The sequence below is a fragment of the Herpailurus yagouaroundi genome, unplaced genomic scaffold (genome assembly GCF_014898765.1).
Source record: "Herpailurus yagouaroundi ecotype Mexico unplaced genomic scaffold, PumYag 203, whole genome shotgun sequence".
In the NCBI taxonomy this organism is placed as follows: Eukaryota; Metazoa; Chordata; class Mammalia; order Carnivora; family Felidae; genus Herpailurus; species Herpailurus yagouaroundi.
In genome coordinates, this window is record NW_024412434.1 from 3,575,590 (window position 1) to 3,588,603 (window position 13,014).

The 13,014-nt window shown below is 41.4% G+C and overlaps 1 long non-coding RNA gene across 1 annotated transcript; it reads left to right on the top strand.

Annotated features, from left to right (window-relative positions):
- The first annotated feature begins 2,387 nt into the window (after positions 1-2,387).
- On the top strand, positions 2,388-3,955 carry LOC121014569 (uncharacterized). Its single transcript, XR_005783275.1, has 2 exons — positions 2,388-2,511; positions 3,409-3,955. It is a non-coding gene; the product is annotated as an uncharacterized LOC121014569 (long non-coding RNA).
- Positions 3,956-13,014: the final 9,059 nt, after the last annotated feature.

Consider the following 13,014-nt stretch of genomic DNA (forward strand, 5'->3'; position numbering starts at 1 on the left):
CAGAGATGTGTCTATCTTCTTGCATCCCACTTATGATAAGCTCCTTTAAAGGAAAGACTCAATCTTATTCATGCTTGTATTGCCAGCACCAAGAATATTCTGCTGCTCTGTAGATGAGGAATATACATTTGATGAATGCATGAATGAACGGATCAAAGGCAACGTATAGGTAAGGAAGCCAAAGCATGCATATCTTCTTTAGACCAAAAGGAACAACACTGTGAAATTTAATCATCTCAAACTATTTTTATGAAAAGCACCTATGTGCCAGGCTATAAAGCTCTACCTTCAGATACATTGTAAACTGGTTAACTGAATTTTACAATAAGCCCATAGTAAAGGAAGGTAAATTAAGGTGGGAAGGTAGAAAAATATCTCTTTTACTAGCCACCTTTTTTTTCACAGACCATAAAACTTAAGTGATACACAGGGCTTCCTCGACTTTTTCTAGATTTTGAATTCCTGTACTTCTGTGTCTTGCACACAGTAAATGGTTAATACATATTTGTTGTAGGACAAATGAATGAATGAATGGATAAATGAATGAATGAAGGCTCTGATGTTGTGTGGCTCTCAGAAAGAAATTGATTCCATTTTCCAAACATGGGCATTTGTATTACAGTAGTAATATTTGAATTAAATTAAGATTCCTCATTTATTTGTATCTATCATAGGATCCACTCAATGTATAATCTTTAGGTTTTTTAATAGACTGGTGTGGCTGGCTATATGAGGGTTTCTTCTATTGGATCATCCTGAATATATCTTCATGTTTACCAGTTGCATTCCCCTGAGGATAATGGGATGGTGGAATCTATTTTTCTTCTTCTCACTTTTAATGTTCTTAGGCAGAAAGCAGAGATGTGATTTTAATAGTACATTATTTATTCCTGCATCTCAGGGGGAGGAGGATGGAAGAGGATGGCAATGTGTTTGTGAATGTAATATAGTGTGGATTAAGGTATGAGAAGCTTTTTATCATGGATAGTCTTATTACAGATGTTGCCAGCACCTGTTGAGGATGAACTGCATTAGAGAAATGTCTCCCCAACTTGCCTCATTTGGGGTTTCTGTTTGCACTACTATTCTAAACCCCATCTCTCAAGGGCTTCTCCTTCGGAGCTAAGCTTTGCTCTTTGTTGAAACTTGGCAAACAAAATCTCAGCTTGGGAACAGTCTCTTCCCTCTGCTTCCTCATCTTCTCCCCCACCCCCTGTTTATTAATTTCTTCCCAGAACTGCTCAACTGCATTTAATTGGGTACACATTTTGCTAAACAAAAAAATACAGCAATTAAATCTTGATCCCCCCCTTCTTTATTGTAGGCTTCTTCTAATTAAAGAAATGTTTTGATTATTTTCCCCACTAACCCCTCAAAAGAAAAAGAAATCTTAAAATAAGTGGTGACATCTCAAATACTCCGGAATAAATTCTTCTTTGCAAGTTTGGAGTTGAGACACGGTCAAATTCTACCCTATGTGTCATGAAAAAAGTTCTCTCTCTCTCTCTCTCTCTCTCTCTCTCTCTCTCTCTCTCTCTCTCATAGAATGAAAATCCAGATTGAATTTGTTACACAGCTTCCGAGAACACTCAGGCCCGGCTTCCAAGTGCAATCATCCTGCCGGGGGTCAGCAGCCCACGCACATGCACGCAGGGCGTTGCGCCAGGGCCGGTTCTTGCTTTGCCTGACCCTCTGCAGCCTCTGCTTTTCTGGAACTTGTGGTGCAGTGTCGCCTTCTCCGCGGGCACGTTCCGTGGGTTGCCCTAAGTGCACAGCCTCTGGCCGAAATGCCATCGTCTTAAAGGTGTTCCAGCTGAGCCAATGTCTCCCAAACGCTTGCTCGCAGTGCGTCTATGCTCCCCCACTATTCTGTCTGCCCCTTGTCTAGCTGTCCCTCTGCTGCCAGCGGTGACCGCCGCTCTCAGCCACAGTGATATCCTCCATGCTCCCAGTTGGGGCATCTCTAAGCAGTGCGGGCCCAGTGCCTGGAGAAGATCATGCTATGCCTTCCTCACTCTTGAGCTGGCTGACATTTTTCACACAATCTTCATTTATAAGCATTGCTAAGCCATGGAAAACAGAGTAAAATAAACGTGATGATTAACTCACGGCCATACCTAAGAAGTTATCATCACTTCAAATTACAAATCCTCTCATCCCGCTTTCTGATCATGACCTTCTGTCCTTCCACCTCTCTCCCTCCCAACCATATGCTGGTCAAATGCACACTTCCATCCCACAAGCTTTCCAGGTCACTGTAGCTGTTTTCTCTAATCAGCCCCTGGCCTTTTCCTTCCCTATTCAGTCTAGAATCCAGTATCTATGCTTCATGCTACTTCTCACCAACACCCTCGATACGTTTGTCCTTATTCTGTTTTTCCAGACTGAGAAGTTGGCAAGCCAACTTTCTGCCTTCTCCTGTCCTACATCCAGGCCTATGAGATTGCCTGGAGGAAAAAGACAGCAGCAAATCCATGTTTCTGCAATTCTATCTTCTCCTACCTGAGCCAGGTAATCCTTCTGTTTGATTGTGATTAATTCCTTCTCCCGTTTCTTGTAAGGATCCTGCAAGCACTACCCTCCACTCTTATACTTTCCATAATGCCTTCCCCGCCAATCTCAGAAGATGACTTCACTTCCAGTCTCATATAGGGAAATAATTAATGACAACATCTATTTCCTGTACCCCGAGAGAACACATTTATCTGCATCCATATAAATCCTTTTCTCTTTCTCTTCTTCCTTGCCACTTCACTAGCAACTCCTTCAGCTTCCCGAGGACCTTGCTCCATCATCTGTATTCCAACTGTCACTTCTCTCTCCCTCCATTACTCCCCTTGCTCCCCTTTACTCCTCCCCCAATCTCTCTCTCTTTCCCTGCACAGCCACCAGCCTTGAAAATAGTCTCTGTTTACTGCCTGCACTGTGTTACTTTCCATTTACTATTCAACTCACTGCCCTTGGGTTTCTTGCACACCCCATGTCTCCACTGAAAAATGTTCTAACAAAATAACCAGTAGTGTTTGAATTGCTAAACCCATTAATAAACTTTTGGCCTCTATTTTGCATAACTTTTCTGAGTCACTGCTGGCTATCATCTGTGCACTCCTCTAAATCTCCTCTCCTGCTAACGCACCCTACTCTGTATGCTGGGAAGCTGAACTCTACCAGTTGTTTCAATGGGTTCCCTTGTACTTTGGCTGCTAGTTGGGTTTGACCAGTGGAAAGCCCCAGAAAATGATAGAAGAGTCACAGCTGGGTGTATATATCCCACTTCTTTCTAAGGGACAGGCCTGCAGTGGGCTGCTGCAGCTCTTCTTAGGGTATCTTCTCCAAATAGCAGTGCTCTCTTGTTCATTCTCTCTCTCTCTCTTTCTCCCTCCCTCCCGCCCTCTCTATTTTTCTCAGAGTCCCAGGATCCACTCTCTCTGCTCAGCTATCTAGACCTTAGAGGTACTGACCCTACTCTCTGCTCTTACCTGCCAGTGAGTATTCCATTAGTACTTTGGGTTCTCTATACTTGCCCATACCTTTGTAAATAGTGTCTTTATTAAACTTTCCTCAAATTTCCCGATTTCAGGCATGTCATCTCTTTCCCACCAGGACCAGGACCTGTATAAGGTAATTTAACACTACCAACAACTCAGGCCCTCCTGAGTCTCATGATGGTGTCTCTTGTTCTGCTAACATTTTAGCTCTACCTATCAATCCCCTTTAGACAGTGGCTGAGTGTGATGCTTAAGGAGATGGGCTCCAGAACCAGACCAGGAGGTCTGTGCCACCAACCAGCAGTGTGACCTCGGGAAATTTCCCAAACCTCTCTGTCTCAGTCTTCTCCTCTATAAGTGGTGGATAAGATGCTTCCCTACCTCAAAGTCTAATGGAGATGAAATGGCTTAAAACATGTGAAGCACTTAGAATAGTGCCTGGTGCACATTAAACCATAAATGCTGGTGTTTGTGTCCTTATTACTGATCACTTTCTTCTCTCTTCTTCTCTTTGCCCCCTAGTTGTTGGGACTTCCCAGCATTCTTTTTTGGTAGACACCTTTCTGTTCGCTATTTGAAAATATCACTGGGATGATCTAAAACAATTATGATAATAGTTAACATGCATTATACTCTTCTTCTGTATATGGCACTGTACTATGAGCCATGGAATTAACACAAAACCCTTTGTGTTAGGCAACTGAGTTACCTCTCTGAACCTCATTTTCCCCTTTTGTAACATGGGGAAAATGATAGTATCTATCTGATAAAGGCTTTTTGTATGAATCTGCTGACTTAATAAATAAATAAATACCCTTCCCAGATAGGTACTAGGATTGTCCCCAAGTTGTAGAATGAGGCAGAGGGAAGTAGAGTCACTTCCCAAAGTCAAGGAATGGAACTATGCTTTTATTCGAATCCAACCAGGCTGAGTCCATGCTCCTGTCGTCAGCAATGGATAATTTGGGTAGACTCCAGTTCCCTTAGGCAGGAAAAAATTCAAAAAGTGGCAAATATATGAGCTTTTGAAACCAGCCCCTTGATTTCCTAGAATGCTAATAAAAACATTTTCATTGCCCTCACTAGTGAGTGCCTAGGTAGCATGCAGGCACGTCTGCTCTGTTTCCACAGATAGGAAATCAAACTGGGCAGCACTTGACAGACAGCAAGACTGTTCCATCATTTTCCAAACCCAGTGAAATGAGAAAAAGAAACCAGTAAATTAGATATCCCTGGGGCATATATCTCCCTTTTGGGCATCAGTTTCACACTGACTTCAAAGGGAGTAACTGCTGAACTGGACAGGAGGGAAACTGGGCCCAGAAGGATTGGGCTTGAAGAGTATAAATAGTAACAAGGAACGGGGTCTGGGAAATTGGTGTGAATACTCTGCAATACGTTCTAGCAATATACATGATTAAGTTTTCCATGTAAAGTGGGATTTTCTTTTCTCTCACAAGTGTCTTCTTAAACAATGTTTTTAATTAGGACCCTTGTTTTCCTTTACTTCTTTACTAGGGAAGCTTCACACTTAGCCTGACATTAGAATGTTCTTAGAAATAAACAGTTTCCATAAAGGCAAAATTTCTCCATAAGATCATTACTATTATGTTGTGTGGGGAATGAAATAGCACCTCTGGGAATTTAATGCTGTCAAGAGTCTATTTCAGTAATATGTGACGTTCTCCAGGAGATCCGCCCTGTCTCCATTTGCTCCTACTTCTCAGGAAACGAGAGGAGAGAACCAAACCCTTGCCGCTGATTAAAATCAAAAGCATTTTCTTGCATGAATAGATAAATTATCTTTTAAAAATGGAGCCCTTTGTTAACATTAGAATCCCTGGTGCCTGTTGGTTGAACCCTGTGGTAAAAATCTGCCAACATGGAGGAGGAGGAGTGAGAGAAATGACTGAAAAATGGAGATGCTCCCACTCTTTAAGATGCGATTTTAGCTTTTCCTTTTATTTTTACTTTCATTTGAGGATTTGGAAGAATGAGGAGAGAATGTGTTAAGAGGAGGTATTGTGTAGAATTTCTTAGCTCACAGGTTTCCTGAAGACAGACTCTCACAAACACCTATGATTTTAGTATGGACATGGCTGGGACTCATTCTGGGCCTCAGGCAGACCGCCTCCTGACCTCCTTCAATGACTCGTGTAATATAACATCTGAGTGTGAATGTAAGCATTTTAATATGAAAAAGATTGATTTTTCCTACAGACATGGGATTCTAATGATTGGAAACAATATATTGATTTTTTTTTTTAATTAAAGCCATCTTCCCACTCATAATGGAAGGTCTTGCCCTTTGTGAAATTTATATCCATAGTCCTTGGTGATATCTGCAATTACAACTCCCAGTGGCTAGCACCACATTTGGGAAGGAGGAAGTACTAATAGGAGAGAAATTATTCTCACTCCCTTCTTGGTAACGGGCTTTTAGTGTTGGTCAAAGGTGGCTGATGGAAGGCTGCATGAATGTTGAAATGTCTCTGCCCCACACCACAGCCCAGAAAGACAAATTCTCCGGGGCTTTGGGACCACTCCTAGCTCATATTCTCAGAATTCCTTTTACCCTTGCCCTATTCCTTGAAGCATCTGGAATAAGGCAATAAAGACACTTCACTTTGAGAAAATGGTTTAAATTGAATCCCCATTCGGTGAAAGTATCACTTGCTATTGCCAATATCATTCAAGTACTGTCACTGGGATCTTGTCCCTAGATCCCACAGAACAGAGGTTAGTCCTGTCCAGTCTGGCTGAACACAAACCATGAGATGAGTAACTGGGAAGATCTGCTTGAGGCCCGTGTTAGCCCTACGCCACTCTCAGCACCCGCTCCTTCATGCTCATGTCATGTATGTACCTGCACCAAGGTCACAGATATTGTGACCTCCCAGGAACTTAGAGATGATCTGAGTGAAGTCCTTTGTTTTATACCTGAAGAAACCGAGGCCAGAGGGGTTAGTCATGTGCCCAGGCTTGTTCATGGCACAACCAGGCCAGCCTGAGCTCTCTTATACCCAGTCCAGTATACTGTGTCCTACACCACATTCTTTCAAGCCCAAATATGCATGTTTTCCCCAAATTCTCTCAGTGACTGAGGCTTCTAATGTTGGTCACTACTCCTTCCCTCATCTCTGAATAGCTCCCCCTTGCCCCTCTGCCCTCCTACCACCTGCAGATTCAGCACCCAGGATTCCTCCTTCCTACCCCCACCTCTTCTTCAGTGCCCCATCTGGTCTTTTTCTCTTCCCCCACAGACTCCTTTACTCCTTTCTATGTCTTTCCACATCCACATCCATATACACTTGGCTGTACGTGACATGTGTGTAAAGGGCATACTGAGTCAGGAGACCCAGGTGCCAAACCTGGCTCCCACATACTGACTTTATTACTCTTTTAAGGATTAGGTTTCTCATAAGCAAGGAGAAACTGTATTTGCTTATCTCCTGGGTTATTGTGAAGATCAGCTAAAATAATGTCTAAGAAAATGTGTGTAAACTAAGTGATACCCCCTAAACATTAGAAATTATGATGAATATTCTTCCCTCAGCTTTGCCAACTGATGTGAGCACCTAAGATGAGCATGAATAGATAATAGTTGTGAACAGATCAGTATTTATGCCTCCTGAGTGACATATGTACCCCTGGTAGTGTCTTCTGAAGCTAAAATAACTGCCCAGTGGGCAACTTTAATGGGGGTATGGCAGGCACCAATGCAGGACTTAGAAGAGATTATTCTACATGCAACCATTCTAAGCTTTAGAAAGTCCCACCTATGAAAACTTTTTCTACCATACTAAGGGCAGGCATTTGCCTTAAGAGAAACAAAAGGGGAGAAAGACATAGCTTGAAAATTCACATCCCAGAAAAGGGGATGGCATTCTTTTTTTTTTTTACTTTTTTTTAATTTTTATTTATTTTTGAGATAGAGAAAGAGCATGAACGGGGGGAGGGTCAGAGAGAGGGAGACACAGAATCCGAAGTGGGCTCCAGACTCTGAGCTGTCAGCACAGAGCCTGACGTGGGGCTCGAACTGTGAGATCATGACCTGAGTCGAAGTCAGATGCTTAACCGACTGAGCCACCCAGGTGCCCCAGGGATGGCATTCTTCAGGTAAAAGTGTGGCCACTGTGAAGCCCAAAGACAGGGCCATAATCAGTCACATTAACCAGCAGGTCTGGGACCAGTTAACTTCTTCATCTCCTGGCTTAACAATTGCAGGTACCTGAAAATATAACTGCTCAGACAGGTTTGTGGCCTCAAACACAGATCTATGCTAGCCAAGAATGTGATTGGCATACTAAAAGATCCTTACGATGTCAGAAACACATCTGAGAATTAAATCACTTGTCAGTCATTTATTCCTTGGTGTGACTGGGTTTGTTATTTCATTCTTTTACTCAGTTTGGGAGAAAGGTGGGTCTTTTGGTTCAAAAACCAAGAATGAAAGTTTGTACCTCTTTATCCCCATCAACTTTTTCACCTATCACCACCCCTGACACTCTTCCCCTCTGGCAATCACTACCTTGTTCTCTGTATTTATGACTCTGCTTCTGTTTATGTTTTTTGTTTGTCTTGTTTTTTAATTTTTTAAAAATTTTTTATTCATTGTTGAGAGACAGAGACAGAGACAGAGACAGAGACAGAGAAAGAGCATAAGTGGGGGGAGCAGCAGAGAGAGAGACACAGAATCCAAACCAGGCTCCAGGCTCTGAGCTGTCAGCACAGAGCCCGATGTGGGACTCAGATTCACAAACCAAGAGATCATGACCTGAGCTGAAGTTGGACTCTTTTTTTTTTTTTAATATATGAAATTTATTGTCAAATTGGTTTCCATACAACACCCAGTGCTCATCCCAAAAGGTGCCCTCCTCAATACCCATCACCCACCCTCTCCTCCCTCCCACCCCCCATCAACCCTCAGTTTGCTCTCAGTTCTCAACAGTCTCTTATGCTTTGGCTCTCTCCCACTCTAACCTCTTTTTTTTTTTTTCCTTCCCCTCCCCCATGGGTTCCTGTTAAGTTTCTCAGGATCCACATAAGAGTGAAACCATATGGTATCTGTCTTTCTCTGTATGGCTTATTTCACTTAGCATCACACTCTCCAGTTCCATCCACGTTGCTACAAAAGGCCATATTTCATTTTTTCTCATTGCCACGTAGTATTCCATAGTGTATATAAACCACAATTTCTTTATCCATTCATCAGTTGATGGACATTTAGGCTCTTTCCATAATTTGGCTATTGTTGAGAGTGCTGCTATGAACATTGGGGTACAAGTGCCCCTATGCATCAGTACTCCTGTGTCCCTTGGATAAATTCCTAGCAGTGCTATTGCTGGGTCATAGGGTAGGTCTATTTTTAATTTTTTGAGGAACCTCCACACTGCTTTCCAGAGTGGCTGCACCAATTTGCATTCCCACCAACAGTGCAAGAGGGTTCCCGTTTCTCCACATCCTCTCCAGCATCTATAGTCTCCTGATTTGTTCATTTTGGCCACTCTGATTGGCGTGAGGTGATATCTGAGTGTGGTTTTGATTTGTATTTCCCTGATAAGGAGCGACGCTGAACATCTTTTCATGTGCCTGTTGGCCATCCGGATGTCTTCTTTAGAGAAGTGTCTATTCATGTTTTCTGCCCATTTCTTCACTGGGTTATTTGCTTTTCGGGTGTGGAGTTTGGTGAGCTCTTTATAGATTTTGGATACTAGCCCTTTGTCCGATATGTCATTTGCAAATATCTTTTCCCATTCCGTTGGTTGCCTTTTAGTTTTGTTGGTTGTTTCCTTTGCTGTGCAGAAGCTTTTTATCTTCATAAGGTCCCAGTAATTCACTTTTGCTTTTAATTCCCTTGCCTTTGGGGATGTGTCGAGTAAGAGATTGCTACGGCTGAGGTCAGAGAGGTCTTTTCCTGCTTTCTCCTCTAGGGTTTTGATGGTTTCCTGTCTCACATTCAGGTCCTTTATCCATTTTGAGTTTATTTTTGTGAATGGTGTGAGAAAGTGGTCTAGTTTCAACCTTCTGCATGTTGCTGTCCAGTTCTCCCAGCACCATTTGTTAAAGAGACTGTCTTTTTTCCATTGGATGTTCTTTCCTGCTTTGTCAAAGATGAGTTGGCCATACGTTTGTGGGTCTAGTTCTGGGGTTTCTATTCTATTCCATTGGTCTCTGTGTCTGTTTTTGTGCCTATACCATGCTGTCTTGATGATGACAGCTTTGTAGTAGAGGCTAAAGTCTGGGATTGTGATGCCTCCTGCGTTGGTCTTCTTCTTCAAAATTACTTTGGCTATTCGGGGCCTTTTGTGGTTCCATATGAATTTTAGGATTGCTTGTTCTAGTTTCGAGAAGAATGCTGGTGCAATTTTGATTGGGATTGCATTGAATGTGTAGATAGCTTTGGGTAGTATTGACATTTTGACAATATTTATTCTTCCAAGCCATGAGCAGGGAATGTCTTTCCATTTCTTTAAATCTTCTTCAATTATCTTCATAAGCTTTCTATAGTTTTCAGCATACAGATCCTTTACATCTTTGGTTAGATTTATTCCTAGGTATTTTATGCTTCTTGGTGCAATTGTGAATGGGATCAGTTTCCTTATTTGTCTTTCTGTTGCTTCATTGTTAGTGTATAAGAATGCAACTGATTTCTGTACATTGATTTTGTATCCTGCAACTTTGCTGAATTCATGGATCAGTTCTAGCAGACTTTTGGTGGAGTCTATCGGATTTTCCATGTATAATAGCATGTCATCTGCAAAAAGCGAAAGCTTGACTTCATCTTTGCCAATTTTGATGCCTTTGATTTCCTTTTGTTGTCTGATTGCTGATGCTAGAACTTCCAGCACTATGTTAAACAACAGCGGTGAGAGTGGGCATCCCTGTCGTGTTCCTGATCTCAGGGAAAAAGCTCTCAGTTTTTCCTGTTGAGGATGATGTTAGCTGTGGGCTTTTCATAAATGGCTTTTATGATCTTTAAGTATGTTCCTTCTATCCCGACTTTCTCAAGGGTTTTTATGAAGAAAGGGTGCTGGATTTTGTCAAAGGCCTTTTCTGCATCGATTGACAGGATCATATGGTTTTTCTCTTTTTTTTTGTTAATGTGATGTATCACGTTGATTGATTTGCGAATGTTGAACCAGCCCTGCATCCCAGGAATGAATCCCACTTGATCATGGTGAATAATTCTTTTTACATGCCGTTGAATTCGATTTGCTAGTATCTTATTGAGAATTTTGGCATCCATATTCATCAGGGATATTGGCCTGAAATTCTCTTTTTTTACTGGGTCTCTGTCTGGTTTAGGAATCAAAGTAATACTGGCTTCATAGAATGAGTCTGAAAGTTTTCCTTCCCTTTCTATTTCTTGGAATAGCTTGAGAAGGATAGGTATTATCTCTGCTTTAAACGTCTGGTAGAACTCCCCTGGGAAGCCATCTGGTCCTAGACTCTTATTTGTTGGGAGATTTTTGATAACCGATTCAATTTCTTCGTTGGTGATGGGTCTGTTCAAGCTTTCTATTTCCTCCTGATTGAGTTTTGGAAGAGTGTGGGTGTTCAGGAATTTGTCCATTTCTTCCAGGTTGTCCAATTTGTTGGCATATAAGTTTTCATAGTATTCCCTGATAATTGTTTGTATCTCTGAGGGATTGGTTGTAATAATTCCATTTTCATTCATGATTTTATCTATTTGGGTCATCTCCCGTTTCTTTTTGAGAAGCCTGGCTAGAGGTTTGTCCATTTTGTTTATTTTTTCAAAAAACCAACTCTTGGTTTCGTTGATCTGCTCTACAGTTTTTTTAGATTCTATATTGTTTATTTCTGCTCTGATCTTTATTATTTCTCTTCTTCTGCTGGGTTTAGGCTGCCTTTGCTGTTCTGCTTCTATTTCCTTTAGGTGTGCTGTTAGATTTTGTATTTGGGATTTTTCTTGTTTCTTGAGATAGGCCTGGATTGCAATGTATTTTCCTCTCAGGACTGCCTTTGCTGCGTCCCAAAGCGTTTGGATCGTTGTATTTTCATTTTCGTTTGTTTCCATATATTTTTTAATTTCTTCTCTAATTGCCTGGTTGACCCACTCATTCGTTAGTAGGGTGTTCTTTAACCTCCATGCTTTTGGGGGTTTTCCAGACTTTTTTCTGTGGTTGATTTCAAGCTTCATAGCATTGTGGTCTGAAAGTATGCATGGTATAATATCAATTCTTATAAACATATGAAGGGCTGTTTTGTGACCCAGTATATGATCTATCTTGGAGAACGTTCCATGTGCACTCGAGAAGAAAGTATATTCTGTTGCTTTGGGATGCAGAGTTCTAAATATATCTGTCAAGTCCATCTGATCCAATGTCTCATTCAGGGCCCTTGTTTCTTTATTGACCGTGTGTCTAGATGATCTATCCATTTCTGTAAGTGGGGTGTTAAAGTCCCCTGCAATTACCACATTCTTATCAATAAGGTTGCTTATGTTTATGAGTAATTGTTTTATATATTTGGGCGCTCCGGTATTCGGCGCATAGACATTTATAATTGTTAGCTCTTCCTGATGGATAGACCCTGTCACTATTATATAATGTCCTTCTTCATCTCTTGTTACAGCCTTTAATTTAAAGTCTAGTTTGTCTGATAGAAGTATGGCTACTCCAGCTTTCTTTTGGTTTCCAGTAGCATGATAAATAGTTCTCCATCCCCTCACTCTCAATCTAAAGGTGTCCTCAGGTCTAAAATGAGTCTCTTGTAGACAGCAAATAGATGGGTCTTGTTTTTTTATCCATTCTGATACCCTATGTCTTTTGGTTGGCGCATTTAATCCATTTACATTCAGTGTTATTATAGAAAGATATGGGTTTAGAGTCATTGTGATGTCTGTATGTTTTATGCTTGTAGTGATGTCTCTGGTACTTTGTCTCACAGGGTCCCCCTTAGGATCTCTTGGAGGGCTGGTTTAGTGGTGACAAATTCCTTCAGTTTTTGTTTGTTTGGGAAGACCTTTATCTCTCCTTCTCTTCTAAATGACAGACTTGCTGGATAAAGGATTCTCGGCTGCATATTTTTTCTGTCTAGCACACTGAAAATCTCGTGCCAATTCTTTCTGGCCTGCCAAGTTTCAAAAGAGAGATCAGTCACGAGTCTTATAGGTCTCCCTTTATATGTGAGGGCACGTTTACCCCTTGCTGCTTTCAGAATTTTCTCTTTATCCTTGTATTTTGCCAGTTTCACTATGATATGTCGTGCAGAAGATCAATTCAAGTTACGTCTGAAGGGAGTTCTCTGTGCCTCTTGGATTTCAATGCCTTTTTCCCTCCCCACTTCAGGAAAGTTTTCAGCTATTATTTCTTCAAGTACCCCTTCAGCACCTTTCCCTCTCTCTTCCTCCTCTGGGATACCAATTATGCGTATATTATTTCTTTTTAATGTATCACTTAGTTCTCTAATTTTCCCCTCATACTCCTGGATTTTTTTATCTCTCTTTTTCTCAGCTTCCTCTTTTTCCATAACTTTATCTTCTAGTTCACCTATTCTCTCC